General features: G+C 41.5%; 1 pseudogene across 1 annotated transcript in view; it reads right to left on the bottom strand.

Annotated features, from left to right (window-relative positions):
* Positions 1–1,095: 1,095 nt before the first annotated feature.
* The window catches only part of LOC103732571, a 36,660-nt pseudogene continuing 29,298 nt past the window's right edge, over positions 1,096–8,457 (bottom strand). The window contains exon 3 of the transcript XR_001872398.1: positions 1,096–2,751. The product of XR_001872398.1 is annotated as a protein disulfide-isomerase pseudogene (transcript). The remainder of the gene's footprint in view (positions 2,752–8,457) is intronic.

Raw genomic sequence — 8,457 nt, 5'->3', positions numbered from 1 at the left:
ATATTTTCTTCTTGTGATTTCAAGAATGCTGTTCTCCACTCAGCATGATTCTCTGGGGATTTTCCAACAGTTCTTCTCATTGTTGGTACTATATCATGGTACTGAAGGACAAGTATGGTTGAGCACTTACCCACTGGAGCACATCTGGACTGTTTCTATACTTTCAATATGTTGAATAAAGTTTGTATCAACCTTTGTGTGTAGGTTTGCCACTAAACATAACTCTTATTATTTTCCAGGAATACAACTCTAAAAATGCAACTGGTAGGTTACATAATCACTTTTTAAATTTTATTATTTTATTTATTTATTTTTTGACTAGTAAAATTTCAACTTTATTTGGCTAGTGTGTTCAATTCCAATATTATGGTAGAAATGCTTGAAGAATGGATGTTTGATTTGGCCCTAGTGTCCTTGGCTGACTCTCAGCCTGGAAATCAAGGGTCCTGGTTTTGCCTCACACAGGTCACAGGCCATGCTGGAAGAGAACCCAGCAGTCACACAGCGACATGCTCACAGTGGGCTGGCCGGTAGTCCTAGCTTGAGGAGAGGGAGGGGAGTTTTCCAGGCCTGGCCTGGGCCCTGTATCCAGCCTCACTGCCCTCTTCCACATGTGGTGGGTCCACCCTCTGACAGGATGCAGAAGTCCCTGGTTAACCAAAAACTGCAAAAGCCATGCTGTCATGGCAACACTGGTAAGAGGTGACAGTGACCCTGTTCAGTCCAGATTCATCCATCCCTATCCACACAGGGCAGGGAGGAGTCTCAGGGAAGCAGGCCACGATAGAATACCTTGACATCGAGAAATGCCTCAGTCTCACAGATGGAATCTGAAGTGATAGTGTGACCTCACAGGAAAGACATTACAGTGTGAGAATCCAAACATTTTGGCGAGCACTTGGGACAAAACCCATGTACAAAAAAATACATCACAATTAAAAAAATGTAGCCCTTCAAGATGGGCTGGCCTGGAGATAAATCCCGTTCCAAAAACTTGAAAAGCAAAAGGAAGAGATGGGTATTAGAATAAGTGTGGCTTCGGAAAGATTCTCTGGGTTCCGAGGACATGCCCTCCTTGGGTCAGGCTCTGGAGTTGTGGGCTGTTGGGAGCGTGGCCCACCGAGGTTTTGGGTTGGGGTGCTCAGGTCTGGTGTCTCCATTACGGTTCATCTTTCACAGCTTTCTGATCATCATCTTCCTCCATGTCTGGCTCCAAAGCTTCTTCTAAGTTGAGGTCATCATCATCTCCTGCTCCATCTTGGCCACCGCTCTCCAGGAACTTCTTAAAACCATCTAGCATCTGTTCACCATTGTAATCAATGACCATTCTGTCTGAGCTTGAGGGGAAGAACTTCAGTTTGGGAAAGCTGTGCACTTTGATGGCCTCCACCTCGTTGGCTGTCGAGTCCATCTTGGCAATGATGATATTCTCATGATCCTTGTACATCTCTTCCAGTTTATCCCAGATGGGGGCCAGCTGCTTGTAGTGACCACACCATGGGGCATAGAATTCCACAAAGACATTCTTTTTCTCATCAAAAGCAACCTCTTAAATGTTTTTCCCAACCAGTACTTTTACAGGCTGCTTGTCCCAATCTTCAGGCAGTTCCTGGCTCATCCATCAGGTGGGGCTTGATCTCGCCGGCCAGGAAGTGGTGACCAAACTGTGATCTTCTCAGCCCATCAGTTTGTAATATTTGGGCTTGTTCTTGGTCATCTCTTTCTCTAAGGTGATGAGCGGCACAGCTGGGCACTCCTCCTTCTTAAGGCCGAAGAATTCAAGGATGTACTGGTTGTCAACGTGGTCGCTGTCAATGAAGATAAATAGGATCTTGCCCTTGAAGCCCTCGGCCACTTTCTTGAAGTTGCTCAGCTTGCCATCGTAGTCAGACATACTCTTGGGCAGGAACAGCAGAATTTGTGTCTTGATCTCACCTCCAAAAATCTTTGGGGCTGTCTGCTCAGTGAACTCGATGACCAGAGGCAGCTGGTTGTGTTTGATGAAGTCCAGCAGTTTCTCCTTGGTGACCTCACCCTCAAAGTTGTTCCGGCCTTCATCAAACTTCCTAAAGAGGACCACTCCATCTTTGTTGAGCTGGTATTTGGAGAACACATCACTGTTGAACGTCATCCCAAAGGGTATGTCATCGACGGCCTCTGCTGCCAGCAGGAACTGTTTGGCAGAGTCTGATTCCAGGTCCTTGAAGAAGCCGATGACAGCCACCTCACCTGAGTCCACCAAGGACTCTGCAGCTGCAGCGTCAGAAAGGGTGATGGCAGCAGGGCCTGTGCGCTTCTTCAGCCAGTTCACGGTATCGTCAGCTTCTTTGCCAGCTGTATATTCCTTGGGGGGAGGCCGTGTCTCCATTTTTGAAGAACTTGATTGTGGTGTGCAGACACCGGACTGCTGAGCCAGCTCAGACTTTTCTGTAGCACCCACCTTTGCTAGACAGATCTCAGAACCTTCAGCCTTCAGTTTTGCAGCGGCTTTGGCATACTCGGGGGCCAGAGCTTTGCAGTGACCACACCATGGGGCATAGAACTCCACCAGCAGGTAGCTGTGCGCTGCCAGAGCCTCCGCGAAGTTGCCCTTCTTCAGCACCAGGACGTGGTCCTCCTCCTTCGGGACGTTGGCGCCCACCCAGGCCACCAAGACCAGGGCGAGGCACAACAGAGCACGGTTCAGCACGTTGGACGGCAGCGGCGGGCGGGGCTGTTCGGTTGGCGCCGCGGGACAGCAGAGGCTACGAGCTGTTTTTTTAAAGAATTAAGTGCCAATATCTTTACCAAAATGACTGTAGCATTTTTTATTCTTTTTAGAAATATGTGTGATTCAAATTTCTATACCTTCACCAACATTTGATATTGCCAAGGTTTTTACTTTTTAAAAAATTTGGGTCTCATTCTAGTCTAGGTTGACTTGGAATGCACTCTGTAGCCCAGGTTGGCTCAGAAATCATGGCAACCCTCCTATCTCAGCCTGCCTAGTTCTGGGATTATAGGTGCGCTCGAACTACCACACCCAGCTACATTTGTCTTCCTAAATTTTAACCTTTTAGTTGTTTTAATGTAGGATAGTAGTAGATTGTTTCGGCTTTACTTTCCTTTCCCCTAATAGAGAGATGCTGAACGTCTATTTTTGTTTATTGGTATCTGCTCATTTTCTCTGGTGAAATGTGTCATCTTTTGCATGTTTCCTAATTGGATTATTTGCTGTGTTATGGTTATATGTTGAGATTTATTATAGATTTGAAATGCCACTTCTTTGTCAGATACATGCTTTGTACTATTTTCTCGGACTCTGAAGCTTACCAACTTCCTCTAAGGATCTTTTGCAAACAGAAGTTTAAAATTTGATGAAGTGTAATTTACTGATTTTCCTTTTAAGGGTTGTGCTTTTAGTGTGAAATCTAAGAAGTATTTGCTTAGCTCCAGATCTCCAAAATGTTTTCTGATGCGTTTTCTAAAATGCTATAGCTTTGCATTTTATATTTGTCCATGATCTATTTTGAGTTAGTGTTTATAAAAAGTGTGAGATTTAAGACAGGGTTCTTCTTTTTTGCCTGTGGGTATCTAGTTACTTCAGCATCATTTGTTGAAAAGACTCTCTTTATTCTATTGAGTTTCTTTGAATCTTTGCCAAAAATCAGTTAGCATGTCTATGTGGGTCTGTTTCCGATTCTCCGGTCTGTTTTGCGGATGTAGTCCTCCTTTTTCCACCAGTACCACACAAGCTTCATCACTGCAGTTGTGCAGCAACACTTAAAACCGGATAGACTGATTTCTCTTCCTTTATCCTTTTATAAAGTTATTTTATCCAATTTAATTCCTTTGTCTTTCCACATAAAATTAAACAACTCGTCAATATCTACCAAAAAACTGAGATTTTGACAGTGTATTGTTGAGTCTTTCATTATATGACTAAGATATGTCTTTTCATTTATTTAGATCTTCTTTGTTTCCTTTACCATTATTGTATATTATAGGTAATATTCTGTGCATGTTTCTTAGGCTTACATATATGTACATATAGATGTGTATATATATATGTATATGTAGTTGCAATTTTATTTTGGTGTTCAAGTTAGTATACAAGATACAATTGAGTGTTGCTGAGTATGGTGGTGCATGCCTTTGATACCAGCACTTGGGAGGCAGAGGCAGGCAGATATCTGTAAAATCAAGGTTAGCTTGGTCTACATAGTGAGTTCTAGGCCAACTGGGGCTACAGAAGACCCTGTCTCAAAAAGACAAAAAATATAGTTAATTTTTGTATGTTTATCTCCTATCCTACACACTTGCTGAACTTATTGATTGGTTGTAGGACTTTTGTGTGGATGACTTTGGAATTTTCTATGTAATCAATCAGCTCATCTGCAAATAGGGTTAGTTTTCTTTCATTTTTTTGGATCTATACATCATTTATTTCTTTTCCTAGCTTATTATACTATTAAACCTTTCAGCACTGTTTTGGGTAAGAGCCATGGAAGTAGACATCTTTATTTATTCCCAATCTTACAGGACAAGGGTTTAGCCTTTCACTGTTAAGTGAAACATTGATGTTACGAGTGCAGCTGTGGGATTTTGGTAGATCCTTACCAAGCTGAATACTCTGCTCTATCTGTATTCTTTAAAAATTTTTTGAAAGGTGTATTTTTTTTCGTGTATGACTGTTTTATCTGCATGTGTGTATTTATACCACATGGTGCCCGGTGCCCAGGGAGGCTAGAAGAGGGCATCGGATCCCTTGTAACTAAAATTAAAAACTGTTGTGAGCTGCTTGATGTAGGTGCTAGGAACTGAACTTCAGTCCCCTGCAAGAGCACTATGTACTTTTAACAACTGAGCCATCTTTTCAGCTCCCTGGAAATTTCTTTTGGAGGCATTTTAAAATTACATATTCTCTTTCCTTAATATTACAGAATTATTTACATTATCTGCTTTATATTGAGTGAAGTATAGTAGGTGGTGTTTTCAAGAAATGGTGCATTTCAGCTAAGTTGCAGATGTGCTCACAGTACATTGTTATCACTTTGCTGTCTTCTGAATCTGCAGTGGCAGCCCTTGTTTCATGCTTGATAGTCACAATTTTTTTTCTCTCTCCTGTCTCATTTCTTCTTGATAAGGAGTTGCATGTTTTCAATACTGTGTTTTGAGATTGTAGGCATTATTTAAATCTTTATAGCTAGTTTCATCTGACACTGTTTAGGCATGGAAAAGTAAGGAAAGGCTACTACAGATGGAGCTAGAAGTCTCCCTTCTGGATTTAATCTTTCCATGGATAACTGAAGTTCCTTCTGACCCTGGATTGGTTCTCTTTGTAATGTCCACAGGAACTGCCATGTAGAGGCTTTCAATACCACAGAGCAATGTCAAAGCCTCAAGTCTCTTTCAGATCTTTGTCTATACCACCCCAGCAGGGATATAACAGGCATCTCATTACTTGAGGGTGAAAATTCTGGCTTTTCAGATAGTAGTCTCCTCTTACACTGTGGGGAAGCTACCTCATTACACCTGAGGGAGATAAGTTTCCACGTGGCCTTCTCTGACACCCCCTTGATAGGAGTTTAAGGATAGGTATCCTGGAGCTATTTCCTTCAAACTGAAAAGGGAAGAAGGAAGCTCATAAGACTAAAACTCAGGAAACTAAGGGAACTCAAGAGACTCAAGTAGCTCAGAAAGTTACAAGATTCACAAGGGTCCTCCCCAAGATCATATAAGCAGTAAACAATTGTTGGGAGGAGGAGACTCTGGTAGTGGAGTTGCTAGCCAGTTGAATGAGGAGCTCCAAGGATGCATTTTTTGTGAGTTGTCATTCATACTGAGATGGGCCTTTCATTGATAAAGCTACTGTTGAGTGGCCTTTATAAGTCATCCCTCAACTCTGCTCTTGTAAGCAGCCCTAATAAACTCATTGGTTTGTTCAAGCTAAACTTGGGTGAAATTGTTTCTTTGGACTCTTCTTAGGGCCCTGACTGGGATAAAGTGACACTTGTTCATGTCTCCTCAGGAAACGTCGCACAACACAGTGTCATTACAGCCTCATAAATATAGAAGTCTAAGTACTTCACTTGGCCTTGGCTGCTATAGTTTGCAGTTGGAAAGGCAAAGTCACAGCCCTTTCTATGGTCTTAGTCTGACATGGAAGAATGATTACCTACACACATTTGTTTTGCTATTTTAGCTTTCTTATTTGGCTAGAGACAGAAAGTATTTGTTGGGCTTTTCTTATCTGTGCCCATGGGCATTTCTAGGTGGTTAGTTTTTTTAGTTCCAAATTGGAAATAAATGAGGCAAAAAGAAAACCTGTGGAACTCACTACTATGTCATTCTTTGAAACTTGAGGTTTTTGATCAGTCTCTGACTGATCAGTTTTCATTCCAATTTTCAAAGTCTTTTTAATCCTTTCACACACACACACACACACACACACACACACACACACAATTTCCATGATGTTTAGTTGCACTTAATGATGGGGGAGAGGGAAAAGTATGTCTACTTCATGTTCTTGGCAGAAGTCTATGCTCTACATTTGATAACAAATCATGTTACATTATCTAACCCTCATCTTACAGAATATCCAGAAATCCACAGCAGATAGACCACATACATGGTGACATTTTCATCTAACATGAAGATACTAATTCAGAACAATGTCCAATTCAGGCTGAGCAAGCCATGGTTTAGCCTTCGACTTGTGTTTATTGAATGTACTCACCCTCAATGGACCTGGCACTATGTTTGAAATTATAATGTAATTATTATAAGTACTACAAACCACAGATGATGCCCTACTACTTTTTCCAAATTTCGTGGTGGTGTCTTATTCAATGAGTGTTTAACAGGAAATAACACCCTATGCTTCCCTTAATGCCCAATTTACACTTTTCAGGTATGTCATCTCTTTTATTCCTAGAGTTCAGGTATCTGTTATACTCTGAGCTTGAAGTTCAAACCTTCTGTGATCTGCAAAGAACAGCATCATCATATCTATAATCTCATCATATTGTTTAGAGAGAGAGAAGAAAAGAACATGTTCTCATCAATATTGTGTTTACCAGTACTGTAGACTCAAGTTCTTGACGGTACCTTCCATCAAGTGCATTTGAAATGCCAGAAAGCTGCCAAGTGTCAGAAACCACCTTTTTACTTTGAAAAATCTGCGCTGGTTCCTCATAACTGCTGTCTCCTGGTTCTTTCCTTTTCCTATTTATGCTTTCCTTTAGAATGCTTCCATCTCTTTACATTGTTGTCCTTTCTAGGATGACAGATGCAGGGAGGACCACGTCTATGCCTATCCTCAGGTGTGCAGCCAGTGAAAGTCCTGTCTCCTGGCAATGTGTTAACTGGAAGATGTAAAGTGGGAGCTGTAACAGACCTTCCAGGGAGCCCAGGAATCTCATGCCCACCAGTGTGGCATTCTAGTCTTGCACATTCCTGTGATACCTAGATCTTATCCTAGTGGATGCAGCTGCATTCTAAAACTTGGTGGACAGGCAGCAATGTGATTGGCTTCCTGCAGGAGGTCAGATGCCCATGAAACAGCCTATTTTCACTAGGCAGAGCAACTCATTTGTACCTCCATGAAGGCGTAATGTCCAATAGGATAGGTACAAATAATTATTCCAAATAAAACTAATTAATATGAAAAAAATTAAATTCTGCTCTTGGTTGCACTTGTTTTACCACTTCACTATCACAGGAAGTTTGAAGTACCTTGCCATGCCTTAGTCTTCTGCTGCCTTCCAGGCTTCTGCCTTTCATCTCTGTAGTATTTCTGATTGCATTGCTTTCCTGTTTGACTCCGAAAACCTCTTTCTTCCTTTGCCTCTGTTCTGCTGCCAATCTTAGTTTTGAAGAATTGTTCTTAGCTTTGGCTAAAAAACCAGATCTCTAGGGGCTGGAGAGGCCACTCAGCGGTTAAGAACACTGGTGGTTCTTGCAGAAGACCCAGGTTCGAATCCCAGTACCCACATGGCAGCTAACAATTGTCCCAGTTCCAGGGTATCTGACACCTCTTCTGTTCTCCACAGGCATTGCAAGACACGGGTGCACTTACCTATATGCAGGCAATGCACACATACATATAAAATAAAAATAATAAATAAAATATTTAAAAAATTATTAAAAACAACCCAGATCTCTGACTTCTGCTTTTGGTTTTGGATTTTTTAGTATACAGTGGTCTCAATCTGCAAGTAGGTGACTTAGTACCTGATTTGTTCTTTCTTAGCTAGGTCCTTTCCTCTGACTATTCAAGACATGAGTCCCTAGAATTTCACCTTAGCTATCCTGTTTTGGATACTCTGTCTTTAATCCACTGGTCCTTATAGTATAGTTCTTATACTTCCACATCTGAAGTTATAAACAAAGATACTTTTTAGTGGCTATGACTGAGTTTAATTTCTAAATTTATTATTGTGAAAAAGTTCAAAATGTAGTTAATGCTAAATA

This window comes from Nannospalax galili, unplaced genomic scaffold (assembly GCF_000622305.1).
Source record: "Nannospalax galili isolate Female #2095 unplaced genomic scaffold, S.galili_v1.0 scaffold895, whole genome shotgun sequence".
Classification (NCBI taxonomy): Eukaryota; Metazoa; Chordata; class Mammalia; order Rodentia; family Spalacidae; genus Nannospalax; species Nannospalax galili.
This window is presented reverse-complemented; position numbering and strand designations above follow the sequence as displayed.